This window comes from Leptonychotes weddellii, chromosome 7 (genome assembly GCF_054177405.1).
Source record: "Leptonychotes weddellii isolate Sample4059 chromosome 7, ASM5417740v2, whole genome shotgun sequence".
NCBI lineage: Eukaryota > Metazoa > Chordata > Mammalia > Carnivora > Phocidae > Leptonychotes > Leptonychotes weddellii.
This window is the reverse complement of record NC_138375.1, coordinates 83674923-83700939: the sequence shown is the minus strand read 5'-3', so window position 1 is coordinate 83700939 and position 26017 is coordinate 83674923. Positions and strand designations below refer to the sequence as shown.

Here is a 26017-nt window from a genome sequence, read left to right as displayed (position 1 = left end):
GTGAGTACTTTCTCTTCTCTTCCTTTACTTTCATTTCAGGGGCTTTTCAAGGAGTAAGGTCTTATTGGTCTTATTGGAACAATTTCTTTCCTTTTCTTTTCTTTTTTTTTTTTTTAAAGATTTTATTTATTTGATAGAGAGAGAGCAGGAACACAAGCAGGGGGAGTGGGAGAGGAATAAGCAGGCTTCCCGCCAAGCAGGGAGCCCAATGCGGGGCTTGATCCCAGGACCCTGGGATCATGACTTGAGCCGAAGGCAGACGCTTAATGACTGAGCCACCCAGGTGCCCCATTGGGACACTTTCGTGTTGGTTGCTCAGCCTGCATTTTGGCTGGAAGTTAGTACCATGGCAGGGATGGTAATAAGACCCAGAAACTTGACACCTTCTTTTTTTTTTTTTCTGTCCTTATACAAAGTTGTCTGTCTTGAGCACAGGACAGCCACCTAAGTCACCAGGAGAGTTGCCAATCATGAGACTCCCATGTGAGGTTTCCTCCTCATTGGTCTAATGTGATCCCCTTCACGTCCCTGGTCTAGCTGCTTCTGACTGCCGGCCCTCTGCTCAGAGCTGTCTGAAGCCAGTACTCAATTGAATTAAAACCCAACCAGGGACATTTCCTAGAGGAGATGTCTGTAAAGACCACATGTGTTAGAATATCTCTTAGATCATAATGGATTTCTATCTTTACTGTTTTTTGTCAGTGTCCTCTACTAACTACTTAAGTTACAAAATTGGGTAATTTCCCCTTTTAAAACTTTTCTAGTGTTTTCCATGGGTTAAAAATGGCAGGTTCTTCAAGGCAAGGTAAAATAAGGCACGACCCTCAGGGCAGGGCAATAATGCAGGCTTCAGGGCATGGGATGGCATGGTGCATTTCCTAGGCACCCATCTGTAGCCTAGGATGCAGTGGAGAAGCGGGGGCACGCTAGCATCCCTGTGATGGGGCCTTTTACGACAGGAATGCCTTCATGGTAAGGCAGGGTGGTGATCAGTAGCGATTTTTGTTAGAGGGATGCCTCCAATCACTTTTGACACACAGAATCTTTGACATATCCTGCATGGGACACCACCCGGAAGTCGGGGGCGGGGCAATTTTTGGTAATAGACTTTCTCTACTTTTCTAGGAGTATGGCTTCAATAGGCTTCTTCAGTCCCCAAGGACTCTCCCTTGGGATGCCTTTTAATCCACTGGAAACAATATGAATTGCAAAATTTAGGAAAAGACTGATCTCCTGTAACACTGCATGGCCTCCATAGAATCTATCAGTTAGATCTCTTCTGCAGGAAACAGGGAAGAATATGTTTAGTCAGTAACCAGACTAGTCAACTCCCTCCTGACACACTGGATGATAATTATCTAAATAGGCCTCCTCCTGGTAGAACCCAGATTGGAGGAAACACAGGCCATCTGTAATGGAGGGGACGCAGACTCTCTCTCACTGTTCTTGCTCCTAACAGATGTGGTGGTTTCTCCCTCATTTCCCAGGTTAATAGGTATAATTGGAGCTAACTATGGTTACTCTACCTCAGGACTGGGACTTTAAGGAATATTCCCAAGCAGCGGACAACACTCCCTTTGTTTTGGGCAAGTTCCGTCTTCACCCAGCGGAGTGGACTGCAGATTCCCATGTTGGTGGAAAAAACCGTGGCGTCTGTTCATCTCTCTGAGCTGACGAGGTTTAGAACCGGGAACCCTCTTTCTCTGCCTTCTGGCAGCACTCTGCCTCTTCTGCCTCCCCCGCTCCTTCTCCTGTCTCTGCACCACCTTGGGTGCCATGCAGCCTGCACACACTGCCCACTTCTGATTTCCCCACCGGTGCCCCAGGTAAAAATTGATAACGGAGAACATATTGATTGACTTTTTTTTTTACGTAAGATTCTATTTGCTTCTTTGAGAGAAAGCAAGTAAGAGACAGAGCATGACCAGGAGAGGGGCAGCGGGAGAGGGAGAAGCAGGCTCCCTGCTGAGCAAGGTGCCCCTTGTGGGGCTTGATCCCAGGGCCCCAGGATCATGACCTGAGCCGAAGGCAGATGCTTAACTGCCTGAGCCACCCAGACACCCCCAAATTGACTGACTTTTAAGTGGCCTCAGGTGGAACATAATTCAGTATTTAAACTAAGTTAAGTTTGTTGGTTTAATTAAAATAGATATATCTTTGGAGATATATATATATATTTTATTTATTTATTTATTTATTTTTTTAAAGATTTTATTTATTTATTCATTAGAGACAGAGAGAGAGAGAGGCAGAGGGAGAAGCAGGCTCCCAAGGAGCAGGGAGCCCGATGCGGGACTTGATCCCAGGACCCTGAGATCATGACCTGAGCCGAAGGCAGACGCCCAACCATCTGAGCCACCCAGGCGCCCAAGATACCGGCTTTAAATATCAAACTTATTCTATCTAGTTTTGTTGAAAGTCAAATAAGCTTGTGTTATCTCTGTTGCAATTTGTTAGCAAAAAGATGACTTAAAATGATGGTTAATCTTGTCTGTCTCAAAGTTTTCATGCGTAATTTTTAAGATAGCTTTCAGTCTTTGGTAACCTGAAACTTTTTAAAGTTTGCTTGGGTGATAAATGGGATTAAATTCACTGGACATCTAAGTCTTTTCCAAATAGGCTAAAGTGCTAAAGCATTGATTAGTGGATATAGGTTTGTGCTTTTGACTTCCTATTGCAAAGAAACTAAGGGTATTTGGGTCTATTGGTAAACATGTTTTGTGCTTAACTGATTCATAAATTTGCTGTCTAAAGAGCTCTGGTGTAACAGTTCACAACTGGTTACTACTTATTTTCACTAAGGTTTCTAAGAGTGTAAAATTCTGCTAAATGTAATTAAGACTGATGGAAATAAGGGAAGCAAGTCTGTATGTGTAAGAAAGATCTAAGGAATGGGAATACATTTTTGGTGAAGGTAAAAGAAAGTAATTTTGTCCTAAATGAGACTGGTTGTTTAGAGAAAAATGGCTTGGTACAAAATTTGAATACGAAGGAAAGTTGTAGAAGGTTTGTGAAGGGAAATCTTTGGAAAGGTATTTTATGTATGGTCAGGATGGACTGAGTTTGAAATGAATGGTTTTTAAAAGTACGCTGGTATAAGATTGAAAGTCAGCTTTCTTTCAGTTAAAAAGACATAGTTTTCTTGAATTGTCACAAGTACTTTACACAAACACACACACAATTAAACTCAGCTAATTCTAAGCCCAAATATAGACACATCTTTAAAAAAATATTTTTTGTTCCATTGGATTTATGTAGAATTTTTCCCTCTTAAAAGTTAGAGATGATAAATTCTGTATTAATAAACAAAAAAACACTAACTTGCAATTCATTCTTTCTTTGCTTCAAAGTTAAAGAATTAATACAATTTTATATTTACAGTATTATTAGTTCACTATTTTCTGCAAAGAGCTATTTTTTTTAAAAGACCACCCAGAAGTTTGAGCTAATTGAGGAAGCAATCTTCAGCTTACTTAAGAGGAAAGATTGCATGGGACACATTCCTGGCACTAGTCCTCTGTCATATCTATTTGGATATAATGCAAAGGATAATCATTTTGAAAATAGCTTGGTCTTTTCTTTTTGCCCTTAAAAACCCAAAGCACCCATAGTTAAGAATCTCTGATGCTTTTTTTCAGAGAAATTGTTTCATAATTTGAGGTTTAGAAATGCCAGGAATAAACGAGCCACCCAAGGAGATCATAAAAGCCAAAGTTACAGATGTAGAAACAGGTTTTAGTAGTGTGATGAATCTGATTTTGGGGAAAGTGCAAGATGTTATTCAAAGTAGAGTACTTAGGCCATGGAATTCTCATTAGCTGTTTGGTCATGAGAGAAACATCTGTAAATGGGGACTTGAGGGAACACATTGGAACCTAGAATAAGAAAAATGTTGGGTAATTTAGAGCCAAGTTAATGTTATTTTCTTAAGTACCATTGTAGCATTTTAGGGTTTTTAAACATGAGTTTTATGTATCTAAAGAGCCACATGTCTTTTTTAAAGATTTTTTCCCCATTTTTCATCCTTAAATTATGATATTTGTGTGCCTTTGATTTTCTCCTCCAAGGGAAAAGCTATCTGATATAATTTGGATGTTGGTGAAAAAGTTGAAAACAATCTAATTATTTGTTATATATTCAAGCATGTTAATATGATTCATCTTCAAATAAATCCTTTAATACGATCCTGTCTCCTTTATTAAAATAAGTCACATATTTTTATTATTACAAGTTTCTATGTATATGTGTATTATTTTAGAAAAACTACAAAAATGAAGAAGAGCAAAAATATGAAAATAAAACCATATAGAACTTCAGCTTCTGATCAAGATGGAGTAAGAGGGGCAGGATTTACCCTCTTGTCTAAAATAACTAAAAGAGAAGTGGACAAAATATAGAAAAAAACACAGCACTCAAAATATTGAGGTGAGCTGTGTGATTGTCTCAGGTTATGGCCTGAAGAAATTTTCTATGCTTCAGTGCTGGATGATGGAATCTACACCAATGCCACTGGGAAGCTTGAGTTGAGGGGATGGAACCCAGAGTTCTGGAAATCCAAGGAAACCAGAGATCACAGGGCAGAATAATGGGGAAGAGAGAAGAGAGAGGAGAGGAGAGGTAAGAAGAGGGGAGGAAAGGGGAAGGAGGGGTGAGGAGGAGAAGAGAGAGTGGTTCAAAGAAAGAATTTAAGTAATCTGTATCCCCAACGTGGGGCTTGAACTCCAGCCCCTAGATCAAAAGTTGCATGCTCTACCGGCTGTCAGCCAGGCACACCGAAAATTTTTTTAATGCAAAAATTAATCCAAAAAAAAAAAAAAAGAAGAAGAAAGAAAGAAAAGAGGGGGGAGGGAATGAAAAATAGAAGTGGCAAATAGAAAAATTAGAAAGCTGATAGAGTCAGAACCAACCATATCAATATTTATGTTAAATGTAAATGATCCAAGAAAAACTATTAAAAGGCAGAGATTGTCAATTGAATTTAAAAGAAAGATTTAACTGTGTATTTCCTAAAAGATATTCATTTCAAATGAAAAGGACAAAAATATATTAAAAATAAGAGGATGCAAAAGTATATAACATGCTAACGCTAATAAAAAGGAAGCTGGGGAGACTGTATTAAAATCAAATAAAGTAGATTACAGAACAAAAAACATCAGCAATGAAAAGAGAATAATTTTATAATGATAAAATGATAAAATCATTAGTAAGACATTACAGTCTTAAAAATGTATGCCCTTAATAACAGAGTTTCAAAATACATGAAGATTTTAACCTGATACAATTATAAGGAGAGATTAGAATATCTCTTTATCAATAATTTATAGAATAAGTAGTCAGAAAAATCAGTAAACATGTAAAAGACTTGGGCACTATAAATCAACCTGATCTCATTGATAGTATACAACATTCTTTCAATAGCAGCAGAATATACATTCCTTTCGAGTGTATACCAGGTATGTACCAAGATTCTACAAGATATTACATTCTAGGCCATAAAGTAATTCTCAATAAATGTAGAAGGATCAAACTCATACAAAATATACTCTCTAACCATAGTAGAATTAAGTTAGAAATCAATAGCAAAAGGAGAGATGGATACATTGATCAATGGAACAGGATAGAGAGTCCAGAAATAAACCCAAACTTATATGGTTAATTAATCTACAACAAAGGAGGCAAGAATATATAATGGAGAAAAGACAGTCTTTTCACTTAAAGGTATTGGGAAACCTGAACAGCTACATGCAAAGAAAAGAAGGAAGGAAGGAAGGGAGGAAGGAAGGAAGGAAGGAAGGAAGGAAGGAAGGAAGGAAGGAAGGAAGGAAGGAAGGAAGGAAGGAAGGAAGGAACAAACTGGATCACTTTCTTATAAAATATGAATGAAATCATTCAAAATGAATTAATGACCTAAATGTTAGACCTGAAAACATAAAAGTCCTAAAAGAAAGTAGGGGCAGTAATCTCTTGGACATTGCCCTTAGCAACATATTTATGGATGTATCTCCTCAGTGAAGGGAAACAATAGCAAAAACAAATTATTGGGACTACATCAAAATTAAAAGCTTTTGCACAGCAAAAGAAACCATCAACAAAATGTAAAGGTAACCTACTGAATGAGCAGAGAGATTTGCAAACGATATATCTGATATGGGGTTAATATCCAAAATAGATGAAGAACTTATACAGCATAACACCAAAAAACCCAAATAATCTGATTAAAAATGGGCAGATGATCTGAATAGACATTTTTCCAAAGAAGACATACAGATGCTCAACATTCCTAATCATCAGGGAAATGCAAACGAAAACTACAGTGAGATACCACCTCATACCAGTCAGAATGGCTAGGATCAAAAAGACCAAAAATAAGTTTTCGTGAGGGTGTAGAGAAAAGGGATCCCTTGTGCACTGTTGGTGGTAAATTGTTGCATCCATTGTGGAAAACAGTATGGAGACTCTTCCAGAAATTAAAAATAAAACCACCTTATAATCCAGTAATTCCGCTAGTGGGTGTTTACCCAAAGAAAACAAAAATACTAACTCAAAACGATATATGTACCACTATGTGTTATTTACAATAGCCAAGATATTTATTGCATACCTTTAGCCAAATACAAATGCTCCTTTTATTTTTACTGAAATAAAACCAAATTATATGGTGTTTCAAAAAGTGATCTTTAAAATTGAATATATATGGGCACCTTTCCATTTCATTGAATCTTCTTTTACATGGATGCCAAAACTTTATGTGTATAAAATATATATGCCAAAAATATTTACCTATTTTTTGATATTTAAGTATATTTTTTTGTTTTTCTCATAAAACATTATAATAACATAAATATAGGTAAATTTTTAGCAGTCTAGATTTATTTTCTCAATTCTACAATGTGAGATTACTAAGTTAAAGATATACATCCACAAAGTTGTGCAACCAGTAGTGCTATCTACTTCTGGAACGTTTCGTTACTCCTAAAAGAAACCTTATACCCATGATGGTCACTCTCCATTCTCTGACAACCACAAATCTATTTTCTGTCTGTATGAATTACCTATTCTAGCCTTTCATATAAATGGAATAATACAGTATGTGGTCCTTTTATGACTGGCTTCCTTCATTTAGCATCATGTTTTCAAGGTTCATCCATTCTGTAACATATATAAGTACATCATTTTTTTCATAGTCCTTTGCATGAATATATCACATTTGCTTATATTTGCAGTTGGTGAATATTAGGGTTATTTTTTCACTTTTTGCCTTTGATGAATAATGCTGATATGAACTAGTAATGGAATTGCTCTTCACCCATTTTACACTCCTACAAACAATGCACGAGGGTTGCAATTTCTCCATGTCCTCACCAGGACTGTTTTAATTAAACAAATTATTGTGTGTCTTTTTAATTATAGCCATGCTAGTGGGTGTGAAGTGGCATCTCATTTTGTTTTTTGCTTTTCTTTTTTTAAAGATTTTATTTATTGGGCGCCTGGGTGGCTCAGTTGGTTAAGCAACTGCCTTCGGCTCAGGTCATGGTCCCGGAGTCCTGGGATCGAGTCCCACATCGGGCTCCCGGCTCAGCGGGGAGCCTGCTTCTCCCTCTGACCCTCTCCCCTCTTATGCTGTTTCTCTCTCTCTCTCAAATAAATAAATAAATAAAATCTTTAAAAAAAAAGATTTTATTTATTTATTTGAGAGAAAGTGTGCATGCATGGGGGGAGGGGCAGGGGGGAGGGAGAGGAAGAGGAAGAGGGAAAGAATCCCAAGCAGACTCCACACTGAGCCCTCCTGACATGGGACTGACCCTGAGATCATGACCTGAGCTGAAATCAAGAGTCGGCCACCCAACCGACTGAACCTCCAGGTGCCCCTCATTTTGGTTTTTATTTGCGATTTCCCAGTGATTAATGATGTTGAGCAACTTTTCATTTGTTTATTGCTCAGTTGTGTATCTTCTTGGGAGAAATGTCTATTCAAATTCTTTGCCCATTTTTAAATTAAGTTGTCTTTCTATTGTTGAGTTGTAAGTGTTCTTTATATATTTTAGGTACCACTTAATAGATACATGATTTCAAATATTTCTTCCAATCCATCTTCCAATCTTTTCTTTTTCTTGACATTGCCCTTTGGAGCACAAAGGTTTTCAATTTTGATTAAGCCATATTTATCTGTTTTTTCTTTGTTTGCTTGTGCTTTTACTGTCCTATCTCGGAAACCATTATCTAACCCAAGGTCATGAATATCCATTTCTCTGTTTTCTTCTGTGAATTTTGTAGTTTTAGCTCTTACATTTAGGTGTTTGATCTATATAATTAATTTTGTGTATGGTATGAGGTAGAGGTCCAACTTAATTCTTCTGTATGTAGCTATTTAGTTGTCTCAGTGTCATTTGTTGAAAAGAGTATACTTTCTCCATTGAATTGTCTTGGCAGTCTTGTTGAAACTATGCTATTGATTCTTAAAAACTTTTTGCGTATTAAGGTACTGCTCCTTTTGTCTTCAATGCGTATTGAAAACATTTTCCCTTCATTTTGATTTATAGTGTTTTTTATGAATAGAATTACAAGCATTTACGTTAACTAAATATATTTCAATGATTTGTTCTGTCACTATTGGCCAAATATTCATTTATACGTCCCCTAGTAGTAGTTTATGAAAATAATATAAATAGCTATCAACTTTTTATTATTTTATAATAATAAAATACATGAATTTTCTTGGTAGATTCTCAGAACTACAAACACTATGAGGCAAATACTATCAATCATTCTATTTTAAAATGGATAATGAAGCTCAAGGCTTGAATAATTTGCACAAGGCACTCAGCGGCTAGTACATGGTAAAATCTGAGTTGGGATTTAAATGCAGGTCTACCTGAATCCATAGGACAAGTTCTAAAACAACTGAAATAACTTAAACTGGAGCTTCATCAGCATGGATATAAAAGTTTCCCCCAAACTATTCTAACTTTTCTAATCTACAATGTTCAATTTTATTTATATTCTATTTTAGTACAGAATATGCTATTTCAATTTTTAAAAACAAGTTAAATAAATTAATTTCCATGTAACATATTGGATAAGAAAAATCAAATTCACTGTTGTGTGTAAGTTATCAATAAATGATCAAATAATAGAATTCTAAGTCAGTGAAATGTAAACTTTGTCAGAATATATAAAATAGAGTTGAGGTTTTCAAATATACAGTTCAAGTTGTAAATTATCAAGGCCCAGGATGCTGTTGTTTTACTTCAAAGAGAAATCCTATGGGCTGTATAGAAAGAACCATGATAGAACCAAACAAATGTAAAATATTCAGTACGATGTAGCTTACCATCAATAAACTACTGACAGAGTTTTTTTATTTGTTTGGTTTTTGGGTTTTTTGGTAGAATTTATTCCTTCTTTCCTCCATCTCCTTCCATACTGCCCCTTAAAATAAGCTTCCAATCCCTGTTACACTTTGTATCTCATTCAACAAGCAAAGGATGTATAGCCTCCAAATGCAAAGATCTGGCCTTACACATAAAGATATAGTTTGTTTTCATCTCCCTTACCTTTTCAATTTGCTATTCAACCAGTTAGTAATCGGCCAAGAGCAGAGAATCATGAAGATTTTTTTTTTTTTAAATCAGATGTGTCCAAAATATTTTAGGTGACTTTATATGATGATTACTGTCATTAGGGTAACTTATATGGAGCCTGCTCATGCTGAATGATACTCCTCTGGTCTGGTTGTCCTTAAGGAGTAAGTCTGTAGTTCAAATTGTAAATTATCAAGGTCCAGCATGCCTTTGTTTTACTTCAAGAGAAATGCTATGGGCTGTGTAGAAAGTTGCTCTGCTCCAGAACAGTCTTCCTTAATCAAAGGATTGTAAGCACTACACAGAGCACGAATGCAATTATATCAAAATCTCAACTTCACAGGCAGTCAATACACTGTAAGACATTTTGTGTATACGCTTAAATAATTTTCAATTGTATATCAGGGCACAGATGAAGGGAAATGTTTCTACATTGTCCATTCAAACTTGAATTTCCTGTAGTGTTCACCCATGCACCAAAAATTTGGATTTACAATTCATGAGAACATTCTGATACATAAATGTATAAACAAAAAAAGAACTGATTCCTGATATATTTAATAGTAAATCAATCCTGTTCCATAGTTTAGGATAATAGGCTTAATCAACAACCAATTAAAATGTTAATAATAACAGGAGTATAATTCAAGTTATACTTTAACATTAGGAGCAGAATGCTGGCATTCCTTCTGTTGGTAAGTCACAACACATGCTTTATTTAAAACTACACTTATTGGGGTGCCTGGGTGGCTCACTTACTTAGCATCTGACTCTTGATTTGGCTCAGGTCATGATCTCAGTGTCTTGAGATCAAGCCCCGTGTAGGCCTCTGCACTGGGGGTGGAGCCTGCTTAAGAGTCTCTTTCTCCCTCTCCCTCTGCCCTCCTCTCTACATAAACAAACAAACAAACAAACAAACCCAGGAGTTTTAAAAAGTGGGAACCCTGGCATTCTAGGTACTGCAGATGTCTCATCCTTGAATGACCTTCTCCCCTCCTATCAGTTTGAGGTGGCAATTTCTGGCCTAGAGAAAAGCCATGGAATAATAGTTAACTAGGAGTCATAGATTGTTTACTTCTTATCCTTAGCATGGATATTTTCATGCTGGGGCAGGCAAAGAGGGATGAGGGGAGACAGTGCATTTTTTCACAGGATGTACAGTAATGCAAATTAAGATCACATTTTGCTTTTTACCAATCATAGTAAATCGGTATTTCCCTTTAATGTTTAGATCTCAAAGTCTTTGAACTATTTTGGTTTACCTTTGGGGAATTAATGCCCTACCACTAATGGTAACTATTAGACCAAGCTACATGTCAACTTTTGATATAACCTAGCATTTCATGGATGCAGATATTTAAATGATGATGCATTGCTCTTCTCCTTCTACCTGAAGATTAATTTGAAATAGTAACAATACATAATGAGATAAAATCACAGTAAAGCAGTGCAGAAGATCAATGCCTTCTATTTTGACAATAAAGGTTTTCAACTCTGCATTGACATTTATTTTCCATTTCTCCGATGTACCAGATATTTGTTTAATAAAAGGAGACCTTTCCAGTGACAAGGACATTATCTTTTTCATTTCTATAATTCTGTGAGCACTATCAATCAGGAGGTTTGCTTTCAAGTCATGTTAATAGAAATTAGGTTTTTCCTTTTAGTCATAGAGTTTCAAGACTCAAAGCCTGTACATGGGCTGTAAAGCTAAAACTAAGAGTAATTGCAATGTGACTTGGAAGCTAGAAGAAATAAAATAATCTGCAGGGTTTGGAATGATGTGCCCCAAGTAAACTTTTACAGAACAAAACCTACTGTTTTACATTTAGAAGTAAATTGCCCAAATATGAACTAGGAAGATAGTGAACTTATTCAAGGTAGCTTCACAGGACAAAGCTAGAACAAATGGATGAGAGTTAAGGAAGTTCATTTTGCACAATGTCAGGAAGAACTTTTTGGTAAGTCCTCTAAAAGTGAAATGAGTTGGGCGCCTGGGTGGCTCAGTTGGTTAAGCGACTGCCTTCGGCTCAGGTCATGATCCTGGAGTCCCGAGATCGACTCCCGCTTCGGGCTCCCTGCTCAGCGGGGGGTCTGCTTCTCCCTCTGCCCTCTTCCCTCTCGTGCTCTCTGTCTCTCATTCTCTCTCAAATAAATAAATAAAATCTTTAAAAAAAAAAATAAATAAATAAAAATAAAAGTGAAATGAGTTGCCCTGTGAAAGACCTAGTGCTTTCGGCCACTGCAGGGGTTGAAGCAGATCAACAGATGATATCACACGAGGGATTCCTGCAGTGGGTGGAATGCTGGAACAGATCAGGTCCTTTGAACTCTGATTCATATCTAACCTTTGAGGTCAAAACTCTTAAAGACATCGGGTGGATAAAACGATCTACTAACAAGGAGACTTCAAATTAGTGAAAGACGTGTCAACAATTAATTACAGCATGAATACATAGAAAGGTGTGCTAAGTAGAGTAATGGTGGTGCAGATAAAATATTAAGAGGAAACTGAGAAAAAAGTGACTTATTTCGGGGAGCAGTACAATGTAAGGGTGCCTGGAGGAAGTGTTTTCTATTAATGATCCTGGCAAGAGCCACAGTTCAGGTGGGAGGGATCAAGTGTGAGGGATTCCTCCTGAGAGAAGTGAATGAGCAAAGAATTAGAGTAGAGCTGCGTGAATGTTTGGAGAGAGAGGAGAGATAATCTGGAGACCTGAATTATCATCATCTTTGTGATAAATTTGCATTTACTTTAGCTACCAAGACCTGCCTTTCAGTGCCTTAAACAAATAATTATAGCATTGTAAAATATCCTATATAAATCCTAAACTTTGCAATCATTACATTGATTTCCTCTTTGTAATTCAAAGTAACATTCGATAGTGATAAAGTTACAAAGTTAGGAAGCTTCTTCCCTCACATGGAAAAAAAAAAAAAAGAAATGATGTTTTAAGTCATATACTTAGTTCAAGTTTGCTCACAAGATCCATTGGGTCCATGATTCAGTTCAAGTAACTGTAAAATGCACGTGGCAGTTTGTGTTTAGCATGACTCTGTTTATTGAGTTCCATCCTTCAGTTATTCTCTGGAGAATTTTTTCTGGTTAAATGGGGTCTGCACTTTCCACTTCTTCAACAACAGGGTATCCCAGATAATCAAAAGAAATACATAGGTAACATGAGATAGTGATACAGATGGATACGAACCTCCCAAACTTGTCCAGAATTTTTCCTCGACAGCAGTAGGACAGTACAACATCTGAAAACACACTGCGGGAACTGAGTCACCACAGAAATGGATCAGTCCAGCTCCTTCAGTCAATGAGGGACACTGATAGCCCTGTGGGCCTGAAGATTCTGCTCTTTCAGAGAAAGTAGGCCAAGCAGATAAGAGCTACCCAGAGTACAGGCAAGCCCACCTGCTGACGTTGGGCATTTTCTAATGCGGAAAGAAAAGCAAAATTTCCAACTGGTTAATTTTGCTATCTGTTCATCTACTTGAAGTCTTTTGTTGCCAGACGCTATTGATAGTCTCTCTTTGTTTTTGTCAGCAGTTTATCTCCGCCATGCCTGGGTGTAGGTGTTTTATTTTTGTTTTGGTATTTATCCTGTTGTGGCTTTGGAGTGCTTGAATCTGTGACATGGACAGTCACAGCTATTATTTCTAAAAAATTGTTTCTGCCCAATTTGCTCTTTCTCCTTCAGGGATGGCAATGTCTGTATCCCATAGATCTTTTACTCCTCTCTCCCTGTGTACCCCGCACCCCGCACCCCAGTACCTTCTTCCCTTTTCCTCTTAGGTCTCAGTCTGCTTTTTGTTGTTGTTGTTGTTGTTGTTGTTGCTTTTCAGACCAGTTTTCCATTTACTAATTATCTCTTCATTGTGTCTCAACTTTTTATAAACTCATATATTGAGTTCTTAATTTTAGTTTTTACAATTTCCTAGTTTTAGAATTTCCATTTAAATCCCTTTTTTTTGGTAGTTTCCAGTTCTTTGGTAAGAATCTCTTCAAGTCTAATTTCTTAAACATATTACTCACATAAAATCTGTACCTGGTAACTTTGATATTTAGATCTCCTACTGGTCTGTTTCTATTTTCTGTTTTACTATCTTGATTTTTTTGTTTGTTTGTGTGTTTGTTTTGGTCCTTTTGGTCCTATCATCTGGTATGCTGGATAATTTTAGATGAGGGGAGATGAAACTGGAAAGGTAAGCTAGAGCTGGTCACTGAGAACCTTGTAAATGATATTAAATAATTTGAACTTAATTTTCACAGCAATAGATAAGTGTTGAAGGGCTTAAGCAGGCAACTGTTTTCAGATTTATACTTGAAAAACATTACTCTAGCTTCAGTGTGGGGGAATGCAATAGAAAGAAAGAAGATGGGAGGGCAGAAACCAGTTGGTAAGGTTTGCAGGAATTCAGGCAAGAGAGGATGGTCACAGAGGGTAAGGTTTATGCTAATGGAGATAGAAAAGGATGCATATATATTCAAGAGATACTTATGGGATACAGTCAACATGGTGACACCCTTCTTTCTGGTTTTGGAAATAGAGCGGAGAGGAAATGGTGTCATTTACTACACTAGATAAAATTGGGAACAGTTCAAATTTAGGAGAAAGAAAACATACTGAAAACAAATCATTGGTGACCCCAATGAGGAGCGTTCCATTGGAGTAGTTGCGGGAGAAAGCACATTGCTGTGAGTTGAGGAGGGGATGGGGTGAAGAGGTAGAGAGTGAGCATAGGTAATTCATGAAGTGTGGCTTTGATGGGAAGGAGAAAGATTGGTAGGTAGAATGTATGTGAGATTAGGGAGAATTATATATTTTCAAGACAAAAAGATATGACCGTGATTAAGGGCCATTAGGAAGAAATAATCAGAGTGGGAGAGGTTGAAGATGTAAGAGAGAAAAAGCTTAATTAATAGCGACTCTCTCTGAGAAGACTGGGGGACATGGGATCTAGAGTTCAGGGTATAATGTCTGCCTTAGACTCTTAGAAGTAAAGGATACCTTTTTCTCCTAACAGAAGGGAAAAAAGAATATATGGGGGTGCTGGTGGTCAGGGACTAGTTTTGGTGGCAGGACAGTGACAGAGTTCTTTCTAGGTGGCTTCTATTTTCAGGGAGGCTTGGACATCTGCTACAGGAGTCAGGAAACAAAACTTCCAAGAAATATAGTAGAATTGCCACACAGCATTAGAGATCCAGCTGAAGTCAGATACAATGGTTATACAGTGGCCCCATTCTGCAGGGTGGCTATGGGTTTTTCCTAGCAGTTCCCAGCAATTTAGAGCAAGTATGGAAGAAGTGGGGCAGTTAGATTTTCCTGAAAAAGGATTTTGGGCTGGTGGGTTCATCTGCTGACAACAGGACCAAGACAGTGAGAATGTTGGCAAGCTGATGGACAGTGGAGGAGAATGTGAAAGTAAAAGGGAGCAAACAGGTAGAAGGAAGAGAGGAAGTCTGGGATGGAGGTTCCAGGTCATTTTGGTGGACCAGTAGTCTAGAAATCCAAGTATTCTAGTTTGGATGACTGGGACTATGATGATTTTTAACTTACATATAAGACAATCAGTTTGCTTGAGAGAGTCTTGGTCTATATCACTTTGCTGGAATAATTAGTAAGGCACCCCATTTCATTTTCAAAGTGTTCTAGTTTAGCTCTTAAATTATATGGCCTTGGTATCTATGTAGAGATGGCATGGATGAGGCTTGGTATACAGGATATAATGATTTCAATTTTGGACATGTTAAATACAAGTAGCTTATGGGAAATTCAGGTTGAAAGGTCAAGTGAACCAAAATTCAGTCATAAAACATTAAACAGTACTAAATGATTTATAATTTATCTTAAGAATCATTTATTAATTTGTAGACAATACATTAAACTTCTAGAAAATATGTGCATTAAATACTTGAGAGCCCTGTCTAAGTATAACATGTATGGCATTCTTTGGTAAAATGAAAAATATTAATCATCTGAGGAATAATTTTAACACTGACCAAACGGTCAAGCTGGGAAAGCAGGTTAATGGACTGGTGAAGTTGGATCATACCTCAACACGTCACAAGGTGGCAGCACAACTACAGTCTGACGTAATTAACAAGGGAAAAGATCCCTTTCAGGTATTTCTGCAGTTAGAATACTTGGGAGTTTATACCCATTGTACATGTATGTATGAATGGAGGCTTTTTCATTTAAAAATGATTGCTTGTTTTATTGTCATTACCAACTTGAAAAAGTGAATATTAAAAAGCTTAATTTTTTAACGTACATTATTTTAACACATTTTAGATAGACTGAAACACATGATCACTAATATACATTTATGTCATTCTTAATACAGCCCTTAGTGTACAGGCTATATATATAAAACACCATCATTATAAATGTTTGATACATTTGCACCGAATGGTATATCATAGTTAATTTTATTTCGATTATCTTTTCAATACATTTAACTTGTGAAGATAGATTCAGTAACTTCATTTGTTGACTTTAGAAGGAGAGTGTTCAGAAGTTTCATGGGGAAATTCTTGTTTGCCATATTCTAGTAACAGTAACTTCAAGTGTCGGGTAGTGTTATCTAATTTAGCCAATAAAAAATACAGGACACCCAGCTAAATTTGAACTTCAGATGAACAACAAATAATCTCATTAGCATAAATATGTACCATGAAATATTTGAGACATACTTATACTAAACATCATTCAATTATCCTTTGGATTTTATATGGCAGTTGTAGTATGGAGGGCGGAGGGAAGGAGAAGAACTGGGGGGAAAAAGCCAGTTGCTGGGAAAACCAGAGAAAGTCAGGGTTCTGGGCTCCAAATCTGCTCTAAGGTTAGGAGGTCTTCAAGATCAAGGAACTAGGAAAAGAATTATAAATGGACCTGAGCTAGGCTGCATTCTGTGGTGAACTCATTTGTATGCTAAGCTAAACAACATGGGCTAAGGTTAATCAAGTACTCTGGTGAATTACCATCTACACCACACATTGATTACTGATTTTTAAACAACAAAATGCAACAACATATATTTAAAGCTAGCTCAGTATTGGACAAAATTGAATAAATAACTACAATTCAGACATTTTGGGGTCTTACCCAGGTTCAGAGTTATCATTATGAAAATCTGTCTTTAGAGTATCAGGGCTCGGAAATGCCATTTTAATTTCATTTAATTCAACAAACATGTCTGGCACCTTCTATATGCAGAGGACTAAGACTGAGATATAAGGATTAATAACACTGATGTTATCCAACTCAGTGGACATTTATAGTTGATAAAATACAAGTTAAGATCATGCACAAACAATGGCAAAAGTCATTTTTATCAATTTTTTTCTTGTGTTTCAGTTCACAGTCAGCTGTTTTCCCCTTTGCTTTTTCCTAGGTGATCTCCTTCTCTCTTCTGTATGATTATCAACTACCATTTTAGTACCAAAGACTTCCAAATCTCTATTTTCAGCCACAACTTTCTCCCCTGTGCTGAAGATATATACATTCAACTCACATGGGTTCTTGGATGTCCCATTGTTCTTCCTAAATTAGATTCACCATATTCTCCCAGAAACTTTTATTCTTCCTTCATTCTTTTGTTTGTTTGTTAAAAGATTTTATTTATTTATTTATTTGACAGAAAGAGACACAGTGAGAGAGGGAACACAAGCAGGGGGAGTGGGAGAGGGAGAAGCAGGCCTCCTGCTGAGCAGGGAGCCCGATGTGGGGCTCAATCCCAGGGGATCATGGGATCATGACCTGAGTTTAAGGCAGACGCTTAACGACTGAGCTTAATCTTAGTCTGTCACATCTCTCTTTGTGTTATCGTCTGTCCTGGAAACAGTCACACTATCCTTGACTTCTCTCTTCCATCCAATAAATGCATCCTTATTAGATCATGCCTACACTGGTCCAAGGCCTCTCTCAACTCATTTCCAGACTCTAGTCTTGCTTTCCTTAATTTTAGAGATTTATTGAAATTATCAATTAATTTTATTTATATTATTCATTTTATACCAATTATATTATTTAAATCTGGGAAGATTTTATGCATTTAACAACACTGAAAGATCAGAAGACAAAAAAGGAAACAGTGGCGGAGTCAGGGAATGGCCTGAGGTTGGGAAGTGTTCCGACATCTGGAATATAGGCACTTGGAATAAAAGGCCGGGAGACCCCGAAAGCCCCACGTTCTGCCCTGTACTGGGCACTGACAACAACAGTAAGCATTGGCAGGGCACCTACTGAATTTCTGCATCTAGATCTCCCAGCTAGGTGAAGAATGCAGACCAATGATCCTTCTACTTTAGGCCACAGGAAGAAGGGGAAGGAAAGTCTCTAAATCTGGGTTATCAATCCTGGCATTATAAAATGTGGTGAGCACATCTTCATACAAGAACAGATCAGTATCTTATAGGAGTACCAAACTATGGTGGCATAATCAAAGGAATGTAATCAATGAGAACATAAATCTGAAACAACTAATAAGATATGGCTATCATTATGCTATACGTTAATTAAACAAAAAATGGGAAGGAATTAACACAAATGACTCTGATTAGCTTTCTTTATATAAAGGCAAAGCAGATCTTCATTTTCCCCCTGTAGTTAGTTTTCCAGAATCTATAATCAACATCAATGTCAAAATTTCTCTGTAACCAATTGTAGTGAAGTACCTTTCATATTTTAAAAGATGTTGACTTTGACCCACATTTTCAACATGGTGGCTAATTCCTATGCTTACCCCAAGCATATTCCGTCTTCTTCCCTTAGCCCCTTTACTTAGAGGAGTCCTCGGACCAAATATTCCCTCCCTCTAGACCTGGACATTTAGGGTGGCCCAAGGGCTCAAATGGTAGAAGCTCTAGGTGCTTTACCTGTCTAGGGGCAGTGACCCAAGCATGGCGATGAAGGGCTGAGAGGACTTGGGAGCAGGTTTTGGCAAAGTAAACGGAAGGGTTCAAAGGGATGGGCTTTGGAGGCTCCTCCAGGTGGGAGAGGGGACACTTGGTCTGGGCACAGCTCTGGGGAGAGGGTGAAAGGACAGGTTAATCAGGCTCAGCTAAAAGGAGCCAATCATTAACAGGACTCAAGATCCTTCAAGTTTCTAGAAACGGGCCTTGAGGGAGTCCCTCTAGCCTCACATACGGAGTGGGGTAACTGAGAGATTGAAGACCATGGAGGACTAAATCAGCTTAATTACACCCTTTGGTGTAAGGATAGGAAGGCCCCCGAATGTTTGAAATTCTTTTCACAGAAAACAAAACATTTACTTTAGAGACATAAAAGGCTTGAAATGTAAATGCATGAGTGAAACTCATTCACACTGAAGTGTAATCAGTCAGTCAAGAAATCAATAAACCAGAGAAGTATCAGATCCTCTGGGGTGGGGGTAGAGAGCAGGAGTCTCACTTTATGAGATAGAGGCAGGGGGGAAAGTTTGGATAAAGGCAAAGAAAAGAGACCCAGGAGACTATGAAGACAAACTTCACCTACGTGGCAAATTTTACTAGTGATTCATGATGTGCATCCATCTGTCTTCCCCACCAGCTTGTGAATTCCTTGAGCCAATTACTCTGCAACACCTAGCATGGTGTCTGGTGCAAATGGTAAGCACTAAATCATTCTGTGTTCAATCTGAATTTTAGATGCAAACTGGCAGACAGCAACTGTGTACAAATGAGTTTTTGCTTTTCCTGTCCATCCAAGCAGACAGATTATTGGAAGCCTCACCCTCCTGGAGGTCTGCAGAGCCACCCTCCCAGGCCCATCTGCGCCCACACAACCAAAAAACGAAGTTCTTATCCACTCAGCTAGATAGCAAACACGGAACATGATTTTAAAGATGCATGCTCAAAATTCTCTTAATACAAAAACTATGAGGCTAGAACTTTCTGCGTGTTTCTGTTACTCCATGTACCTCAGGATCTTGCAGTGTTTTAGATTCATTATCAGTCAATTTTGACTTTCTGAATTTTTTAGAATGAATTTTCATGGTATAAAGTGAGGGTCCCAGCACATAGCGCTAGCACAGTGCCTGGCAAATAGCAAGGATTTAATACATTTTTGTTGAATGAACAAATGAGTGCATGAATGATCAAATGAGGTGATCTCCAAATCGAAATAAGAGAGTCAAAATGAGAAAACTTCACACGGTATAGGTGGAAACTGATGCAAGATATTATCCACGAAACTTTCGGGAAAGTTTAGGAAAATCCAGATTTACCATAAAAATAATTTGAATGTTATTTAACTTAATTGGATTTTATTTAGTGCAGTAAATGTAACTGGAGTATCGTAATTGGAATTTAGGAACAAATCAAGTGATTTGTGTTCTCTCTGGGTTAAGGTAGGTTGGACAAAAGGGGAAATTTCTGTTGCCCTTACAAGTTTGAGAACCACTCCCTGAACAGTATGTAGTCAGTGTTCTGTGACTTTCATTTTGCGAGTTTGCTTTGCTTGTTTTTGTTTTGCCTTGTTTTGCAAATAGCCCCCTGGCCTTCTATTGTTGCCCCCCCACCCCCACATCTCAGGCGTCACTCTCTCACTCCCCTGTTAAACTATAAAACAATGAATAGAAGCTCAAAATAGTTCAGCACCGTTTGCTATTTTAAACAAATCCTGGCTGGATCTGCATGTGCCTAAGAACTCTGCATTAGGAGCAGCCCCCTCCGGGTCCCCATCACGGGGAGAAGCCATCAGGTGGACCCACTCTGTATGATATCACCGAGAACCCAGTAGCAGCAGACCATTTCGGAGAGCTTGGCGGGTTCTCGCTCACAAACTTGTTCTTGTCTAGTGTCACTAAGCCATCTGAAACCACGAATGACACATTTCCAATCCATGTCTAAAGTTCTGCTTTCATGGCCTCTGACTTTTAGGTCCTGGAAGTACAAGTATGGGATTCGTTCTAAATCATGAGGATGGTCCGATGAAATTGTTAACAGAATGGTTTGTTTCTGGTGGATAACAACTTACTGGAAATAAGAATTAAGATAATATGCTTTCTTTTACATGATTGATAGTGTTTCCAGCCACCGCCTCTGATCGACTCAGGCTATAATTTTGTGGCATTAATGATAAAGGACTTAATGAGAGGCTTTCCTTCTTTCCCCATGTAGGTCTCACTGCCATACACAAAAACCAAAGTCCCCTAACTAGGAAGCTTCCATTCCACACAGGCAGGCCCAACTGGATTTATGGATTACACCACTAGAGCTCACTCAGCAAGTAACACATTAATCATTTTTTTTTCTTACCAAGGCATTTTACCTTCCAATGTGAATTTCAGAACTTGTCTTGATTAATGCTGATGTGCTGAACACTGTTGCCATTAAGTCATAGATCTTGCAAAAAGCCACTTGGAATAATAATTCACATACCTCCTGGAGAAAAGTTTTTCAAAATTCTCAGTGCAATATTCTGATGGATTAATCTATGATATCCTGATGCTTCTTTCAAATGGTGGCTTTGCTTCTAATAGTTCTTTTCTAGGATTTTTTTCCTATCATGTCAATTTAGTGAAAGCAGTCTTCCTGCTTCAAAGCTGTATATGAACCACAGATATTGAAGTTGTTCTCCATGCTAATTTTTAGGGTTTGAGGGCAATACCTCTAGGACCCCCAAACAAATTTTACTACTATCCTTTTACATTTAATGAAAATATATCTAGAGAAGATGTAATATGTGCAAGTATCTGTGTGCTAGCCTTTTAAGCTAGTAATTATTTACCCATTTACCCTCAGCAACACTGAAATTTACAGAAGTGTATTTCCATAGGAGAAACAGTGATTCAAGATTCAAAGTCTCCCCATCCTTTCTTGAACTAGGTCATGACATCTCTGTAAAAAAAACACATTCTCTATTAGAAGCGAGTCACAGTTATTAAACTATATCCTCATGGAGACAGAAAGTTGATGGTAAATTACCCAGGAAAGAGTAAACTGATTTTAAATGCAACCACCGGGAATTTAATCAACAGTTAAATGGCGCCTTGATTTTTAAATTATATAAAAGACACTTGCTATATTTTCTACTGTGAGCACCTACCCCAACGTCTGCCATGCAGTTAGTGTTCAATGTCAACAGAATAGAAGTCTCAGAAGTTTTTAGTGAGAGGCTGGTGCGAAAGCCTTCTTAAATTCAACCACTAGGTGGCACACAGGGACCGTACTTCACACACTGAACCATCACAGACCCTACCTTTCATGGTGTAAATAAAGAGCTGCATTATTAATTTATGCCATCACGTCCACTCTACACCTAATATTTGTTTAACCAGATCTTTCCTCTAATTCTCCTTAAACACTATTGATTAAAATCCTAAGTATATTCAGGTTTCATCCCTCCCCATTTTCCTCCAACAATATTTTGTCACCTTTAAATAACAGACTAAGTACATTTAAATAACACAGACCAAGTACCATGGTTACTAATAATGAATCCAGGATGTTGGAAAATTAACTAAAGGCAACAGAAGACTCTGATGTAAAAGTTATTTTCAAATTTGCTTTGCATTTTGTTGGAATTTTAATTGGTGGAATACCATTATCTTAAAAAAGTAATCTGGAAAATAAAACATGCATGGGAAACAAGCAAAAGGAAATGAAAAGAAAACCAGCACTAGTGTTTTCTGGAAAAGGGAGTTATTTCCTGAAAAAGGATTCGTGTTCATTTTTCCAGAAACGAAGTACAGTTCTACCTTTAGATTTAAACCCTTCTTCAACTCTTCAGAAAATACCAGTATTCTGCAACCAAGATGTTAAAAGGCAGGACTTTGGTAAACCATCTACTTATAAAGTATCTTTCTGCATATTCTGCCAAATGTATTTATCCTGGATGTGTTACTTGCTCCCAAAGGAAGCAAGAGGAAGTGAAACCACTAGGGATATAATGAATTGATTCTTCTCTGTGAAAGTCTCTTCAGTACTTCTAAATTACAGTGTCAGTCATTCCTCTGAGAGACAGGGCCTGCTGACAATAAATAAATGGCTCGCTTTATAAGAACATGATGGTCTTCTCTTTTTTGTTTCTCATAGAAAGCTCAGACCCCCAGGACACTTCTGGAACACTGGCCTCTGGGTACATTCTCCCTGGGGACCAGCGATCTTTTGAGGTTGTTGGTTTTCTCTCACTCATTTAATTAAGTTTAAGGAAAACTACTTCTGCTTATCTAGTTTTCCCATTTTAAAAGCTGTTTCCAATTTTGTGAAGAGGTTACCAAAAATGTAACATCATTCTTTCAGCTTAAACAATTAAATTATTGAGAAAAGATAGCCCCCAAATGACTAAAGACTAATAAATGCTCAATAGACCTCTGGCACACGTTCTAGTTTACTGAATGGAATCGAAAACTTCTTTATTAGTAGAAGTAAATGGGACTGAAGTTAAACACTGATGTAAGAATTATCACATTAAAAGTTATCCAGAGAGAGCTACTATGATACATTTCTGATAGAACAATGTTCCTATTTTATGATTCCATTGAAATATTGAAGTCATGGAAGTGTGTATAAAATTACTGCAATGTAGTACCCTGAAATAATCAAATAGAATGATTACCAGAAACTACAATTATAATGAATAAATATTACATTTCACTTAGAAATTAATTCACAGGCTTTATTTCTTAAAAACCGTTAACTTCCAAGATGCCAGCCAGTATGTTTGATTTTATGACATCACGTTGGAACATGTACAGGAACACTTTCCACCCTAAAAATTCCCAAATGTACTGGCCACTCGGTGTGTTTTTCCAGTGATAAATGAAAATAAAATAACTTATTTTCAAAATAATAAACCATCTCATTTTGAACACAACAGTCAAATTCAGTGGAAGAAAACAACTTCATTTAAGACCCAAAATGTTCAGATTTGCTTAGAGTGGTGAACCGTCTCAACACGTAAATCCTTTAAGCAACTTTTAATGGTCTTAACAACTATGATTTTAAAATATTTTTCAGTACCTTAAAATTAATTATCAAATCATTCAATGTATGAAGCTCGTCATAACTCTATGATCTTAATTTCACAATTAACTGGAGCAGCAGGGACCAAAATTGGTAACATCTCAAAGTATCAATCTAACAGGTATTTCCTATGATTACAGTAACTTTCTTTTCCACACAAACCTATATATTCCCTAAAACAAAACTCTAAAATCTGGAATGGACATTCCCATTCCTCAGCATTTCCTTCAACCTATACTATCGTTTTTTTTTTTAAATCTCAGGTGCTATGAAAATGCTTGTTGAGACACAGATGGAAAAGCCACCGCTTGGAAACCACGCGCCTACCAGATTTATAGTAACAGGAGGAAAAGCCAGGATACTAGAGTTAATCCTTACCCCAATCTAGACTGAGCTTTTTTATTGCAATCCAGTATTTTATCTGACAATATGACTCTTTAAAAAAAAATTGAGATGTCATGTTAAACTCAAAAGAAAATAAGAAAATCTGTTTTAATGTATATATACATCATAATATGTATTGCTCTCTGAAATCTTCAAGGCACTAATGTTTGAGAGGAAGAGTGAAAATTTTATGGAAGTTTTTACCTTGTCCTGAAATCCAGAAGTTCAGATGCTCTCAAGTCCTGCTGAGGTTGGAGCCTGGAGATCAAGTGAAGCTAGGGCTCTTTCTCCTCACCTTAAGTTTGTCTCTGGGCAAGTGTGTGTGTGTGTGTGTGCGCGCGCGTGTGTGTGCGTGTGTGTGTGTGTGTGTGCGCGCAGAATGTCTCTTTGTGGCGCTGGATGGCAGAGGTCCTGGTCCTGGGAAGAAGGAGGCACTTTCTCACCAAGAGCAGAAGAAAAGCAAAGCGTCACCAGCAAAGTTCTCCTCCCAGATCCCCTAATTACAGCCTAACGTGCACTTCATGCAAACTTCAGGGAGGAAGGGAGGGGCAGCTCTGTGCCCAGATCTTGTGAAACAGCCGCTTCTTAGACGACTTTCCACTCTGCTCAGACCCCGGAGTATCCCGCTCAGGGCTTGGGAAAAGCAGCTACAGCCACAAGCCCCCACCCACACCACACCTCCTGCAGCCTCACCACCCCGGGGTCTGTACAGAGAGGCTGGGGCAAGGGGTCGGGAGAATGAGCTATGGGGCAGCGGTGTGAGGCAGAAACGCCAGGACAGTACATTTTCGCTTTGATTTTTAGCCTCGGTTAAAAGGAAAACCCAAAGGTCGGAGATGTCCTAGCTTTTCCGTCTCCCTTTCCCCAGTAGATCCAGGGTGACTAGGTAGAGAGGCAATTATGGCAACAGCAGACAAAGTTTCCTAAACTGGAGGTGCCCTTCCACCCAAATTGCAAGAAGTGTATTTTCTTGTTTATTGGACTCAATATCGATATTGGGTTTGAATCTCCGTTAACAGACAACTGCTATTGTATCCCTGGATGACAGAGCTCAAAGAACCTGGATTTATTTATAGAGTGAGGAATGCGAGGGGCGGACGAGATGGGTGGGGTTGGCTTATGGATCCATACCCAGGATTAGAACCAGATGGGCACAGGGCGCGCGCGGGTGCGCACACACACACACACACACACACACACACACACACACACACCCTAAAATAACCACGGGGGAAGATGCTGGGACACGCGGGAAAACGCCTCCTGAACAAATAGACGTTTATTTATAACTCCTGGGAGAGTATATAGGTCCATTGATTCCCGCCTTGAGTAACCAAGGGTTTTGGAGAGGAAATGGCTTCATATTTCAATAACAGAGACACCTTTGATGGAGCCTAGGAGGGGGAAAAAAAAAAGAAACACACCGCAGGAAGCCAACGGCTGTTGAAGCGGCCGGGAGGGAGCGGGGCTGGCCCGGGGATGAGGACAAGCAAACAAGCCCGAGGGGCCCCGAGCCAAGGAGCAGGCGAGACGCGAGCTGGCTTGCCTGAGAGCCGGGGGAGCAGGGCACCTCGGGCGCGGGGCGTTGGGAGACCTCCAGTGGCTCGCGGCAGCTCTCCTGTTCCCGCCCGAGGGCCTGGCGGGGGCGGGGGGGGGGCGCAGGCAGGACTGCAGGCTCCTCACGACCAGCGCCTCAGCTTCACGGGCGCGCTGCTGGGGCAGGGGGATGGGGGGGCAGAGGGTCTGGCGGGCCAGAGGACTGATGAGCTGAGGGCTTGGTGCGGCCGGGGACTTGTGGGCAGAAAAGCCAATGGAGTAGGGGCGTCCGTGGGACAGAAGCGCAGGTGAGACGCGGGGACCAGCGAGGAGGGACGTCCGTGGGGCAGGTGACGCGTGGGGCAGATGAGAGGGCTGGGCAGGGGGACAGGTAGGACGGGGGCGCGGGGAGGGCAGGGCGCGAGATCTGAGCTGTGCCCTAGGCGGCGAGAGGCGCTATTGTCTCAGAGATAAAGCCTAAGCCTAAACCTCGGCGGTGGCTTCCCCTTTGGAGAGAGGCGGGAAAGAGATCTTAAAA

The 26017-nt window shown here is 38.7% G+C and overlaps 1 protein-coding gene and 1 pseudogene across 1 annotated transcript in view; one reads left to right on the top strand and one right to left on the bottom strand.

Moving 5' to 3' along the window:
- HAPLN1 (hyaluronan and proteoglycan link protein 1) overlaps positions 1–24556 on the bottom strand; it is a 74315-nt gene extending 49759 nt beyond the window's left edge. The window contains exon 1 of the mRNA XM_006734137.3: positions 24148–24556. The gene's annotated coding sequence lies outside the window, so the exon portion shown is untranslated. The remainder of the gene's footprint in view (positions 1–24147) is intronic.
- LOC102748951 (dynein light chain Tctex-type 3 pseudogene) overlaps positions 15550–26017 on the top strand; it is a 35348-nt pseudogene continuing 24880 nt past the window's right edge.